This window comes from Musca domestica, unplaced genomic scaffold, assembly GCF_030504385.1.
Source record: "Musca domestica strain aabys unplaced genomic scaffold, Musca_domestica.polishedcontigs.V.1.1 42, whole genome shotgun sequence".
Classification (NCBI taxonomy): domain Eukaryota; kingdom Metazoa; phylum Arthropoda; class Insecta; order Diptera; family Muscidae; genus Musca; species Musca domestica.
The window spans coordinates 5,888,839-5,903,486 of record NW_026712329.1 but is presented as its reverse complement, the minus strand read 5'-3'; the positions used below and the strand labels follow the sequence as shown (position 1 = coordinate 5,903,486).

At 33.1% G+C, this 14,648-nt stretch overlaps 1 protein-coding gene across 14 annotated transcripts in view; it reads left to right on the top strand.

Annotated features, from left to right (window-relative positions):
* Positions 1–14,648, top strand: part of LOC101898795 (sodium/calcium exchanger 3-like) — a 391,897-nt gene that overhangs the window by 181,520 nt on the left and 195,729 nt on the right. For 5 of the 14 annotated variants that reach the window (XM_059127082.1, XM_059127089.1, XM_059127088.1 and 2 more), the window contains exons 1-2: positions 12,125–13,491; positions 13,576–13,886. The exons of 4 other annotated variants lie outside the window; for them this stretch is intronic. The gene's annotated coding sequence lies outside the window, so the exon portion shown is untranslated. Of the gene's footprint in view, positions 1–5,564; positions 5,603–12,118; positions 13,492–13,575; positions 13,887–14,648 lie in introns of those variants that run through there. 5 more of the 14 variants (XM_059127080.1, XM_059127078.1, XM_059127079.1 and 2 more) reach the window with 5 other exon arrangements.

Here is a 14,648-nt window from a genome sequence, read left to right as displayed (position 1 = left end):
TTGGCCAGTTATCAGATATATATATATATATATATATATATATATAAGTATTGAACATTGTGCCCTTTGTGAGCGAGGTACAAGAAGGGGTGGGCTGATATATTCCATCTTTACATCAGATATTGCATTGGTCAAAATATTGGGATATTTCGCATTTTATTACTGTTTTGCTATTTAAAAGTTTGAACCTTTTCTGGGTGTGGTACCAGAAAGAGTTGACCGAAATATCCTACCTCCACACCAGATCTTGTGTTAATAAATATATTGGGATGTGCGGAATTTGAAAAGCATTGGATGTTTATTTCGCGTTTTATATAAGATATACGTATTCAAAAGGTCACGTTTCATGTTTTATTAGCTTCTTGGTTATTACAAATTTTGACCCCTTGTTGGGAGGTACCAGAAGGAGTGGACCGACCTATCCCATCTTCATACCAGACCTAGACATTGTATTAGAAACATTGGGATATGCGATAATTGGACTCTTATTACACATTTTATTAGCGACGAAATTATTATTAATTTTTAACCTTTGTGAGGGAGGAACTAGAAGGATTGGGACGATTTTGTACATTTTCGCACCTGGCCTAGCAAAGACACAAATATTACAATCCGTAAAGTTTGAAAAAATCAGATGATTACATATTTCTTGTTGTATGCGGTAAATTCTTTTCTGTGAACATTTGACATTGCCCATCTCCGAAGTCGATCTAAGTTTGATAATAAATTGTGATCTTCCAAGTTTGGACCAAATCGGATACTCCTTTCAAGAGTTGTCGTGTGACCAGCCAACCAGACCGGTGCAGACTGACAACCCTAGATCGACTTCAGATGTCCTTTGACGGATTTGGTCCAAAGAGACCTGGCGTCTGAAACTGTTATTTCGATGATACACGTTTAGGCCGTATCAAATTATATACACCATCTGTTGCCATATGGCTGAGGGTGTAAAAATCTCTTATTTCTTTTCTAAAGAAAGACTGTTGTTGACATCTAATTTTTCTATCGTATGTTTTAATTTTTGATATTCTCTGGAAGTATCCTCTTCGTATTTCCCAATTAAGAACAGTTTTTGTGGCAATTTTAAAACGATAAAACATATTGTTTTAACGTTAACCAAAAAAATGCATAAAAATTAAAATAGTTTTCATTTTTATTCTTCTCTAAACTCATGTATGTTGCTGCTGATGTTGTTGTTGTTGCCCATTAAACCATTAAACACATTTATTTCGTATACAAAATTACTTCTCGGCAACGCATGTGTCATGACATACAATTTGACGAATTTGTTTATGTTATACTGGGTGAATAGTATCAACAAAAGACAACAACGAAAACCAAAAACTATAACAAAATATTGTAGTTTTATGCTACCAAAGAACGTGTGCCTCAAAACTGAGAAAAAAAAAAAATATAAACACTCTTATTTACTATATGAGGAGTCTTTGGAAGAGAGATAAAAGTTGTGGGAGTGTTGGGGAGCAATGCCATGCACCAGTAAATAAGGAAACAATTTTAAAACACCAACAAAATATTTTTATAACAACATTAAATTCGACATAAAAACCGGTACTCTAAAGCTAGAAGCAAATACTGATGCTGTGGAGTAGCTCGTTGGCTGTTTATTTTGCTTCGCAGAGCAGGGACTTTGTCGATGCCATTTCTATTCTGTACCGAGCACAGAGAGTAAAAATAAAATCCAACGATATAACACACAAACACACATTCTCAGAAAAATGCACTTATATGGATGTTTGAGTGTGTATGTGTCTGCCCGTCTTTTCGTTTTTCTGTCTGTAGAAATCGCTCTAGCTTCCGAACGAAATGAAGTAGGTTGATAAAATTTAACTCAAATGTGTTTAAAGTCTGCACAACTTTTCGTAGTGATAACTAGTTAAAAAGTATCAGTTTGTTTTGCCGAAGATATATGCCCTCAGTCTTCATCACTTTATAAAATATAAATAAATTTGACTTGCATCCTGGCGCAAGCTATTCAAACTGTTCACACTTTACGGGGATGTTCCTAACCAGTGGGTCAATATTGTCCAATTCGTATCTGGCATAATTCGAATACAAATTTTACAACGTGCCAGAATTGGACCAAATCGAATTTTACCTTCACTTTATATGAGATGTGTCATAATTTTTGGGAAATATTGGAATGCGAGTGAGGTACCAGATATAGTGGATCGAATTATTTCACTTCCTCTAATACTGACAAAAATATTCTGATGTACAAAATTAAAAAAGTCGAACATTTTTTCCCAATTATTTATATTTATATTAATTATATAAATTTTAATAAATACTGATGCTGTGGAGTAGCTCGTTGGCTGTTTATTTTGCTTCACAGAGCTAGTACACAGGGACTTTGTCGATGCCATTACTGTTCCGTACCGAGCACAGAGAGTAAAAATAAAATCCAACGATATAACACACAAACACACATTCTCAAAAAAATGTACTTACATGAATGTTTGTGTGTGTGTGTGTGTGCATAATGACTGGATGCACTGAACTATGATTAGCATGTGTGAAACGATCTCTCTATCTATCGGCGGTTGTTTATTTATGTGTTGGTCATAAACACATTCTCTGAATTTTCCTTATTCCAATGGTCTAAAATTCTTAAAGACAATGCATAATTTCTGTTTTCTGAGTTTAAACATTTTAACACCTATTTTCTAAATATTTTAGGTCTAAATTAGAGTTCCGGTTACACTTTTGTATGGTTTTGTAAAATTTCCAATGGACCCACATCCAATTTTTCTTTTCTCCAAAACTACTTCAAAGTCTCTACATGTGAACCTTAGAAAACAACAATGACCTTAATATCAAATTTCAGATCTATCAATTCACCCAATGAACCCAAAATCCGCGACACCAAAAGTGATCCCATTTAGTTCTGTTCGAACAATTATATTACGCATTTGCAAAACCAAATAACAAGAGAGACCTCAATATAGAATTGCGGGATTCAAGCTCTATCCATACACTCGACGGCGAATATAGTACCATTTAGTACTTTGAACTTAGTATCCATGTGCAAAATCGTTCCAATTCTAAATCCTAGACACTAACAGATATCGCAAAATGTAATTTCAAATTTCGTAAGATTTAGTACTTTTCGTACAAATATAGGACGCATTTCCAAACAACCTTCAAATCTCAATCCCAGATACTAACAGAGACCTCAATATAAAAATTCGGGATTCCAGATATATCCCAGTACTCAATAGGTTCACATAATGCCATTTAAGAAGTTTAGTGCCATTTTAGAATTTATCACAAACCTACCACTAACAGGAGACCCAATAAAAAATGTCAAAATTCCAGCTTCATCCGTTCAACCTAAACCAAACCAATTTAGTACCATTTAGTACATTTCGTAAACTTATTTTCCGACCTTGACTCTGATACCGAAAAATAAGTTTACGAAATGTACTACCTTGACTCTGATAATGGTACCATTTTAGAACTTTACGTAATTTTTAAGATCGAATTTTGAAACATTTTGGTGCCATATTAGAAGTAACATCAGTGGCTCTTATTCCAAATTTCCGAATTCTACCGCATTCCGTTTGTTCTGTACAAAGTATTCAGCTTTTAGCGTCAGTCGGTTATTTCACTACTCTCTTATATTTGTTTTTTGTTGAACTATTTTGAAATAGACCACAGTTCTCTGAATTTGAACACGAACGCTACGGAGTAGCTATTGGCTATTAATCAAAAAAACTATAAGCAACAGAATTGGTATACGTGAACTTCAATAACAATGTAAATTTCAAAAGGTCAACGGCTTGTATAGTTTTATTTACTAGAGAAGTTAGAACAATTTTAGGTAATATGGATGCAAAAATACCAGATTGACTAATTCGATAAGGCTTTGGTACTGCATAATTTGAGTTGGTCTGTTTCGGTCTTATCATTTCACAAAATATAAGGAATTTAATAAATATTCTTTAAAATGCACACAATATTTTATATCTTTTTAAACCATTTGAGTATTGTGGTAAGGATTTTTCGTTATGTCAAAAGAAAAAACTTCTAATAAACCTAAAGCGGAAATGACTTCAAAGGTAAACAAATTGTTTTCTCCAAAGAGGAAACCAAGGGAATTCTTGAAAACTCAACAGCTCATTGCGTCGTAGTAGACATCATAACCAGGATGTGGTACGGATAAGTTTTTACTTTTTATTTTTATACCCTCCACCATAGCATGGAGGGTATATTAAGTTTGTCATTCCGTTAGTAACAACTCGAAATATACATTTTAGACCCCACAAAGTATATAGCATAAAATTCTATGTCCATGTGATCAGCATAAAATACTATGTCGATTTAAGGATGACCGTCCGTCTGTTCGCTTTCGAACGAAATGAATTAGGTTGATAAAATTTTACTCAAATGTGTGTTTGGTATGCAGGATTTTGGAATTGAAAATGGGCTATATAGGTCCACTTTTAGATATGCCCCCATATAACTTTGGCGACATTGTTCTCCGGAATTGTTTCAAATTTTAGCGACATTATTCACCTGAATTGTTCCATATTTCATGTTTGAATTTACTAAAACGTACTACAGTGCATGACAGAAAATTTTCTATACAGGTCCTGGTCTTCGTATGGCCCCTAAATATCGGTACATCCCTATATTCGGTATTTCGATGATTTTAGCTAAATTATTCACCGGAATTATTAAAATTTCATATTTGCGCTTCGTAATGGGTACTACAGCCTTTGACAGAAAATTTCAGGTCCACGTTTTCGTATAGACGATAAAATAACGGTAACTCCCTATGTACGGTATTTTTAAGATTTTAACAGAATTTATAACTAATTCTATTTGTTTATTTATTTTTTTTTTGTTTATATTATTTTTTTTTGTGGAAATTTCCCTTTTTCTTTCTAAATAGTGGAGGGTACTCAAAGTTCGGCCCGGCCGAACTTACTGCTTTTTCACTCGTTTTTCTTTTATTAGATGGTGTTGTTTTTCATACCTGGCAAAGACATGGATTCTATGTTCATATTTCTTGTCTTCGACTTCAAAGATACGAAATATAACAGCAGGGAAATGGAAAAGGTGTGGAATACAAATAATGACAACTAGCATAGAATATTTGCACGTTCATATGTACTGGCGGGTGGACAAACATGCATTCATTCATCATATGTATGTATCATATGTAGGTATGAACATACCTACAGACATGTACGTACATTTATTTGTATCTATGCTCAAAAGTGAATAAAAATAAATGACATCTGAAACAACAAGAATAAAATCTCGCGCTAGACCATTAAACCAGACAAATATTTTTCTACATATATCTGTGCAACAGATAGACAGACAGACATAAAGTCAGAAAAATAGATAGATGAATAGACAGACACGTTTTGAAAATGTTATATTTGGGAAAAATGTACACTGGTCATCAATTTAATAAGTACATTGGAATGTGATGAGATAGATTTACAATATATTTTTAGATTTTAATTTTAAAACATATTTAGATGTTATATTTTTTACATTATTTAATACATCATTAATTTTTCTCTTTTTAGGTAAGTGTTGACACCCTTCGCTGATTTTTTTGGAGTATGTAAGTTATACAAATAAATATTATTAAACAGTCTTTAATTTCAGATATTTACAAATTAGATCCAATTTTTATTTTATTACAGTGGGACCTTTTTGGTTCCAAAAGTCCATAATTGGTACTACAAAAACATTATTATTGCGTCCTTTTAAAATTTTCTTAAAAAATGTTAAAAAGTTTGAATCGGTGTTCCGACGTATGAATATATATATATATATATATATATATATATATATATATATATATATATATATATATATATATACATTTTTAACATTTTTTTATTATATGTATATATATATATATATATATATATATATATATATATATATATATATATATAGCATCTGAACGAAATAAAGTAGGTCGAATTTGCTATAAATTGACAGTTTGTGTTCCCATTAACATCATTCCATAGAATATATAAATACACGTTTTGGTATAGTACCCGGATGTCTGTACCTCGCGGTATTTAGTATTTTAAGGATTTTAGCTAAATTAGAATTATCTCAAACATGTATTTGGAGTTCATATTAGGTGCCGCCTTCTCTAGCAGATAATTGGTTATAAAGGTATATGTTTTCACAACGTCCTCATACAAATGTACCTCCATTATTTGTATCATACTTTTGGATATTACTTCCTATGACAGAAATTTGTTCATACAGGTCCACATCTCCCTCCCAATATTCGGAATTCTAAGCATTTGGTATTTGATATTCGTAGTTGGTGTCGCCGTCTCTGGCAGATAATTGCCATTAAAAGGTCCCATATAACTTCACCTCCATTTTGATGATTTTGTCACACTTTTCACCAAAATTATTTCAAATTTGGTAATGGGTACTACCTCTTATGACCAAAAACTTCCATATCTTCGTATAGCTCCCATAAAACTACACCACCTTATATACTGTATGTTTGCGGACTTTTCACCAGAAATATTTCAAATTCGGAATTTGCCCATGCAAATTTTTATGTATTTTGATGATTTTAGCTAAATTTTTCAACAGAATTAACGTAAACTTTGTGTTTGGAGCTCGTAGACGGCATAATGGGAATTTTTGAATTATAGCGGCATATTTCAATTGATTTTTTTGTAATTTTCTACATTTTATAAATTTTAGAGGTTATTAAATGTTCGGGTCGGTCAAACTTAGATACTTTTTTGCTTTTTAGATTTATGTTTACTAAATTCTCAACCCTTGGCAATGTCTTAAAATAGATTTTTTTTTAAATAGAGGGATATATTTACCGTATCACATAATATATACTCTTTCGAGTCGCAAGGATATGCCGAATTGTCTATCCCCTAGGCAAAGGCACTCAGCCCTCGTATACAAACGGATGAACAAATATTATGCATGATGGCATGTCAAATGAAAACAACTGCGACAAGTTAAGGGTAAATAGTTTGTGGGTACGAGCTATTCTCTGTGTGGCTATCGGACACAATCGGGTGGCAGCGAACAGTAACAAGTGCATGAATGAACTCTCACTTGCGCCCCCTTAACTTTCGGATAAGTTGTGTGCATTAATTGGCCAATGGGGGCTGCTACCCACTATCACGCTCACTCTCTTTTTTTCATTTCTCTTCTCTCATAAAAAACAATATTGCACAGGAATTAAACGATAAATGTTTGTTTAGTGTCTTTGTATTCGTTGCTCTTCCTGTTATATGGAGATGGTGTTGCTGCTGTTGTTGCCTTACTTTGAATTTGTTAGTTTGAAAGTGTTTTGATTTGTATGACAGTGTTTAGTGCCATCGTCGTCGTTGCTGTTGTATATTATTGTGGTGCCGGTAAACAACAAACCAGGGGGAATTTCTAAACAAAAAGTAAAGGAGAAAAAAACTTTCAGTCTAAACATTAAAATACATGGGGAAATAAATTTAGTTTTAGCTTCTGAAAAAAAAAAATCAAATAGTATTGCATTCATAACTTTCCAACCGCAAAAACAAATAATAAATGAACATCAAACGGCCAGTGAAAGGAAAATTATTAAACATTTTTCCAAAATAACCAAATTGTGGATTCAAGTACTTTTTGGTGTGTATTACATTAACAACAAATTGATAAGAGAGAAGTAGGGTTGAAGTATTTTTGTTGTGTTTGGATATATTTGTAGCCGCGTTATCTTTGTTTATTTATTTATTTATTTTTGTTGTTGTGCTTTGTGCATGAATCAACAAATATTCAACATGAAGTTTCTTTCATTGGAGGTTAAGGTTAAATAGAAAGCATATGAAATTATTAACCCTGGAATTGTTTCATTTGGTTTTAACATTAAACAACGCAAACAATAAATTTGTTGGGAATAATAAAAACTGGAATGAGGTAAACAAACAAAGCATGTGAAAAAGCAGTGAATGCAAGAATCGATGCCGACATGGTTAACAATTAAATCGTATTAAACTTTACAAGGACGAGTTAAAAAGTAGTCAGAGTCAGTTTTTCCTACAGATAATATATTTTGACCTATGTTATTGTTATTCAGAATATTAATCCAAGGTTGCAAAAGAGTGGACCAATATTGTGAACTTTGCATCTGACCTAAATGTGATATAAACGATTTTCTGCACTTTATAAGAGATATACCTACAAATTTATTTACAAAATGCTAAGCTAAGTGGGAATGTACCACATACAGTGAATCGATGTATTGCATTTTCACATAAAAATTTTAATATTTTGTAGGGAAGCACATTTTCATATACTTTTGAGCTAAAAAAATGTTGAGATACACAATTTTTAAAAAAAAATCCGAACTTTTTTCGCAATTACAATTAATTTTTCAATTACTACAAATCTCAAGACCTTTAGATTGTAAAAATATTGTGATATACAAAGTTTCAAGAAAGTCATATTTTATTATGTCATGATCATTCAAAATTGCTTTGGTAGATTTGTTAGGATGTGCCGAGTTTAAAAGTAATCGAATGCACATTACGCGTTTTATGAGCTGCATGGTTATTCAAAATTTTAAGCCATTGGGGGCGGTGTCAGAAGTAGTGGACCATCTACACACCAGATCTTGTATTGATAAAAATATTGGAATGAGCGAAACTTTAAGGGAATTTGATTATCAATTCGCGTATTATGATCTTGTTGATTATTCGAAACTTTGATCCTTTGTGGTGAAGGTACTTAATGGAGTGAACCGATATTGTTCAATTTCCCACCTAACTTAGCACTGATAAAAATATTAGGATTTGCAAAATTTGAACAAAATTAATTTATATATAACCTCCGTATCAAATGATACATAACCTCTGACCTGAACTGATCTGAACGCAATACTATTTACGATATGTTTCGATTCTTATCCGATCTATATCTTTCATAAAGCACAAATATGAAATCGGATGGATATTATATGATGATTCTTAAAGTAGATTTGGCTGATATTTTTAGTTAATATAAAATAATCGCATGCCAAAAAGAATATATGTGTGTGGGACTTATATCTTAAACCGATGTACATAATGTGTGTAATATTCGATAAACGATTTTTTCAACGGGTTTAGTCAATAAGACAAAAAAAAGCAGTTATAAGTTTATTTTCAATTAAACAATAAATGTGACTTGTCCGAACCTTGTTCTTGAACACGTTTTTGTAGTTGGACTAAAACTGTTGGTACAGTACATGGTAGAAGAATATGGGTAGACGCATCGACACAGATGCTGGGACAATGAAATGTCAAACAAATTTTGGAATTAATAATGTTAAATGAAAAATTATTTAAATTTTTAAAAATGGTTGAAAACGCGTATTATGATTACCTTCGAATGACGTCGTATAGGAAAATATATAAAAATCTACTTATATTTAAAAAGACATTTAAAATTTTTTGACGTATCAATTTTTCTAAGCGCCGTTGCATCTACCTGTATTCTTCTACCATGGTACAGTGGGCACTACCCTAATTAGATTAATCATCATCGCTCGTCAACTCATCCACATCGAAGTATACTACCTCTAAATATGCACTATTCTAAATGAGATACCCCTAAGCCTATTTACAAAAGCTACACGTAACAAATTATGGCTTTAGAACAGTTATAATTTGGAATCAGAGGGAACTAATGCATGGGAGGTATATCCAACTCTGTGTCGATTTCCAAAAATATTGGTGACGGGAGGATGACGAGAAATAGTTGTCCAATATTTTCAGGTTCGGTCATTATCTTAGTCTGTTGTAAGTAATACAGGGTCTTAAACTTGGACTTTATTGGTTACTCGTCCCGTTTTACATGATTTCTTTTAATATTGCCTAACCTCTACTGGAGAGGCCCTAGTAAGACATATAAAAAATATTGGAAATTCAAAAAAAAAAGAGTGTTATTATTGTTCAGAATTTTTATGAGGTCCAATATTGTCCATTTTCACACGTCTCTGGGTATATATCATTTGATAAGGCAAAAAGGCCCGCCTCAACGAAATAACTCTTTTCCATATAAAGAAAAACTCCTAGAATAGCTTTTGCCTTTGAAGAATCTTCCTATTGAGCTTATTGTTCGTATTGATTCTTTATCAAGATTAATTGTCGCCTAAGATTTCAGCCTTTCATGGAAAAGTATTCATTAACTATATATGTTGACAATAATTTTACATATGCTTAGTCAATTCATTATAACCCATTCCATTTAGATTTGTATCGGGTCTTTCAATTTAATGATATTCACATTCCAATGAAACAAATCGCTTACTGATACTTGACAATTCTTCGTAGTACTATCAAATTACTGACTTATTGTAACTGTCATCAATATTTGCATTTACAAAACAAAAAGCATTTTTTTTTTTTTTGTCCAACGCTTGATTGTCAGTCTGTCTATATTTAAAATTTCTACGCTATGAATATGTAATAATGCAACAGAGGCAGTGGGGAAGAGCGCGCACGCAAAAGCCCATCATTGGAAAACAATAATGTCAACAAATTTGTATAACAATAACCCCCATATAATAGTACAGAGTCGGACAGAGAGATAGAGAGAACAATGGAGTTGGGCCAGAGTTGTGGCCAAACAAAATCGAGGAGGTGTTTGACAGTTAGATATTAGGCGGGAACGCAATGTGTGTTTGCTTTATTTTTAAATGTTATAGCAAAGAATAAATATATATATTTTTTAGGTTTTTATCTCGTTTGTCTCGTTTTACTGGGGTCAAAAGCTTACCCCTCACAAACTCTCTCTCTCTCTCTTTTTCTCTCTCTTTCTGAAGAACCTCAAACATCAACAAAACATTTATTCCCTGTCACTTTTCTCTGGGGGTTTCGTCGTGATTTTGCTTTCTTTGCTGTTTAGGTTTGTACAACAAACCGCAATAAACGCCAAAAGAGTGACAATAAATTTTCAGCTAAACAAAGCCAAACAACAGCAATTGCCAAATAAAATATCGTAAACGAGTCGACAAAATTTTAAAAGTAAAACAAAAGCAAACGTATGAAATAATGAAAACACAGACAACGCGATGTTCGCTATAAAAGAGGCAGAACAAAGCCAAATTAAATTCATTACTCGTACAACAGCATAATGAAGAATGGTACAGTGATGGGCAAATTTTTAGATGTTTCTTATTATTTTAAAAATAAGTGTCAAAGTAAAAACTTGGTAAGCATTGAAAATAGCACATTTTCAGTTTGCTAGTAATAAGAGCCACATACCCTGCATTAACAGTGTTCCAATATTAATGACAAATATATACTTTTAGCACTGCCAGTAATCCAAAAAATAATAATTTTGTATAGTACCAAGTTGTGAGTAACGGCAGCACCGAGTGAGCAAGCACGACCACGAAATAAAAGCTCACTGGTTCGCAACTAAGCAACAATTAATTTTTGTAAAAATGGCTGAATTCATAGTCTACTACTGCTACCAATTTCAGTCAATCTGCTCTGCCAGCGCTGATCCCCTCTGGTTACACAACTCATGGTGGCATTAAAATCCACTAGTACCATGCGGTTATTACCTAGCGGGTTATATTTGGCAAATAACGGTTCCAATGTGGATGTAATTTCTTTTTGAGGAAGGAAGGCCTTGCACTATTTCTTTCAGACACAACAGCCCTCTCAAGAGGACTTAACAAAATGAATTCTAATGAACAAAAAGTAATTTGAAAAGTTCTTCTACAAGCACCAATATTTCCACACATTTTGTGTTTATGTTCTCAAGGCACATAGGACCTTCGATGAATATTTTTGACGCCCTTTACTTTGTATTTTTTTAATACGATATCCTTCATACAACATATTGCTATTTCTTTTAACACTAATGTACTGCAAACGAATATAAGAGCAATAACAGGAGACCAGAGTAAATGTTTTTTTGTTTTCAGAATGAAACAATCGAAAAACATAAGAAACATCAAACAAAACAAAAACACAAAAATTAGTAACAAAAGAAACGAAAAAATGCTGCAAAAGTGCCCTCACCACACCACAAAAAGCACAACAACAACAACATCAACGAAAAAAAAGATGAAATAATTGTTTGTGTGGTATTATTATTGTTTTTTGTTCGCCGAGAATATTTCAGTTGGAGAACGGCTGTGTGTTGGATTAGTGTGGCGAATAGAGTGTTCCCGCATGATGTTTCAGTCAGTGTAGTGTGTGGTTAAATGTGTGCCGACCGAAAATAATTATAACGAGAGTGTTGAGTTTTGAAATAAATTTGAAAACCATATTTTTTTAGAATTAATTTTTGTACAATTTTCACAAAAAATCGAAAAATATTAAAAGTGTTGTGAATGAGGAAAATGTTGTGCAAAAAATTAATGCAATTTTTCCATTAATTAAAATTGTACGAAAATAGCTTTCTAAAATTCACCACACACGGTAGAGCACCTTGAATGAGTGCTGCAAACACCACGACGTGTTGAATTTTTGGTAAAAGGTAAAGAAAACGATAAAAACAAATGTGGTCGCTCGGTGTTTTGGTGACAAAATGCTATAGTCCAAGAGCATAGCGAAAACACAAATACCCATCATATTCTCCTCAGCTTGTTGAATACGACAGCAAATTAGCCAGCCACAGAGGTGAAAAACCTTCAAAAGGAAAAATGCCTACGAACAAAATATAAACCAATTGCTCCCCCGAAAAAAGCCCCCATTCTCTCACACACAAACAAACACACACATACACACACATGTGCCTATGAAAATTTTTGATATTCTCTCTTATTGAATGTGATTCGTGTGTGCACTATTCTTCCCAATCGATATTTGTCGACGTTCTGTTGTCTACGCGCACCCCTTTCAGTTGTCGAATGTAACGCGCCACAAACGGACAGATCCGCGTGTAAAATCTGCTTAATAAAATTTAGTTCCGTAGCGCAGCTAAGCAGCCGCCAACAAGCCACCCCAGCAAAAAAAAGCACAACAACAACAAATTTTCTAAATAAAAAAAATAGAATCATAAATATGGAACACATGCAGTGCTAACTGAGATCATTGATCGATCCATTGTTGGTTCATTGACTGGAGGCTGTTAGAATTCGAATGCAATTAAGTGCAGCCGTAAAGTTCCGAACAATAACAAAACTCCCACACCGGTGTTTATGGTGCGGCAGCAATACTCCAACCTAAACCCCAATAAGAAGAAGGTGGCTCTGTTGTTGTGGCAGCAGGCTGTTGACGTCGCTGAGTTTCTTATGAATGACATAGCGCGTTTAACGTAAGACGTCGTGTTGTGTTTATAACCCACCACCACCAGCGTCGCGGTAGCCGCTGACACCCCATAAGTGTTTGTTGTAGCGTAAAATATTGTTCAGCTGCTAAGCTAAACTATTTTTAAAAATGTGTGTTAAAAATCTGTTCAGCTCGACAAGTTGAAAAAGAATTTGAAAAAATCAGAATAAGCAGAAGAAAAAAAATCACAAGAAAATTTATGTATAAGGTGACCAAAAAGCAAAACAAAAAATTCTTTAATCTCTAAAAATTATAAAAAATTAATATATAATAGCTATTTTCAATATCGCAGTGAAGAAAGGCGAAAAAAAGGAAAACTAAAAAATTGTGTTATATGAAAACAAGAAGAGAAATCATAAAAGAAAAAATAAATAATTAAATGAAAAAAAAGTTTTTACAAAATTACAAGAAAATCGAAAAAGTTATAAAAAATATATATATTGTGTAAAGCGATAAAACTAAAAATATTAAATATAGCATCAATTAAGTTGTCATTAAAATTGTCCCGCCGCCTATTGGCTTTCCACTTCCAAAACAAAGGGAGAAAAAAAAACACAGGAGATCGTCAAAATTCGTTTCTACAGCGTGTCACATCCAAAGAGAGTGAGTAAACAATTCATTCAAATTTGAAAAGAGTGTGTCATCAGAGATTTTTGTTCATTATATCACATACTGGATTACAACAACAAAGTCGATGACGTTTCCAACGTCTTAAAACACATTGTAAAGTGTCAAAGTAATGCAAATTTACATTTACTGTTATCGTCTTTTGCCAAATAAGAGAAACATTGCACAATAATAAAAACAACCAGAACAGCTAATTAGTGTCAAACAAAAAAAAGATCAAACAGAGTTGAAGACATTACAAATTACATAGCCTGTAAAAAATGTAATATTCGTCGGCATTAGAATACTGTGCAAAACCATTACTAATTAAACGAAAAAAAAAAAACGAGTAGATTATGAGATAGAGCTAAAAATATGAGATACGTGTATTGACTTTTTGAAAGTTTACAATCGATACATAACCATAATGGAGCGGAAAAGTTTCGCTCATTTGTACATTTTGGAAAATATTTGTGCTATGAAAGTATTACGGCAAAATCCCTGGGGAATAAAAAAAAATAATCCTCAGTCCATGTATATGTTGGTACGTCCCATCTCAACTTCTCGAGTTCCCGAGTCACGGATGCTGATTGACACCACGGGTATCTTCTCGGTAACTTCTCTCGGTGGAGACTGTTGAGTTTGCTCTCCTTGCTTTAGTAGTAGTAATCGACAAAGATTCTCGGCGATCGCCACGATCCTCTGTGATTGCATGAACCTCGGCATTCACTTGTCGATCAGTAGTTAAAGTGTACACTT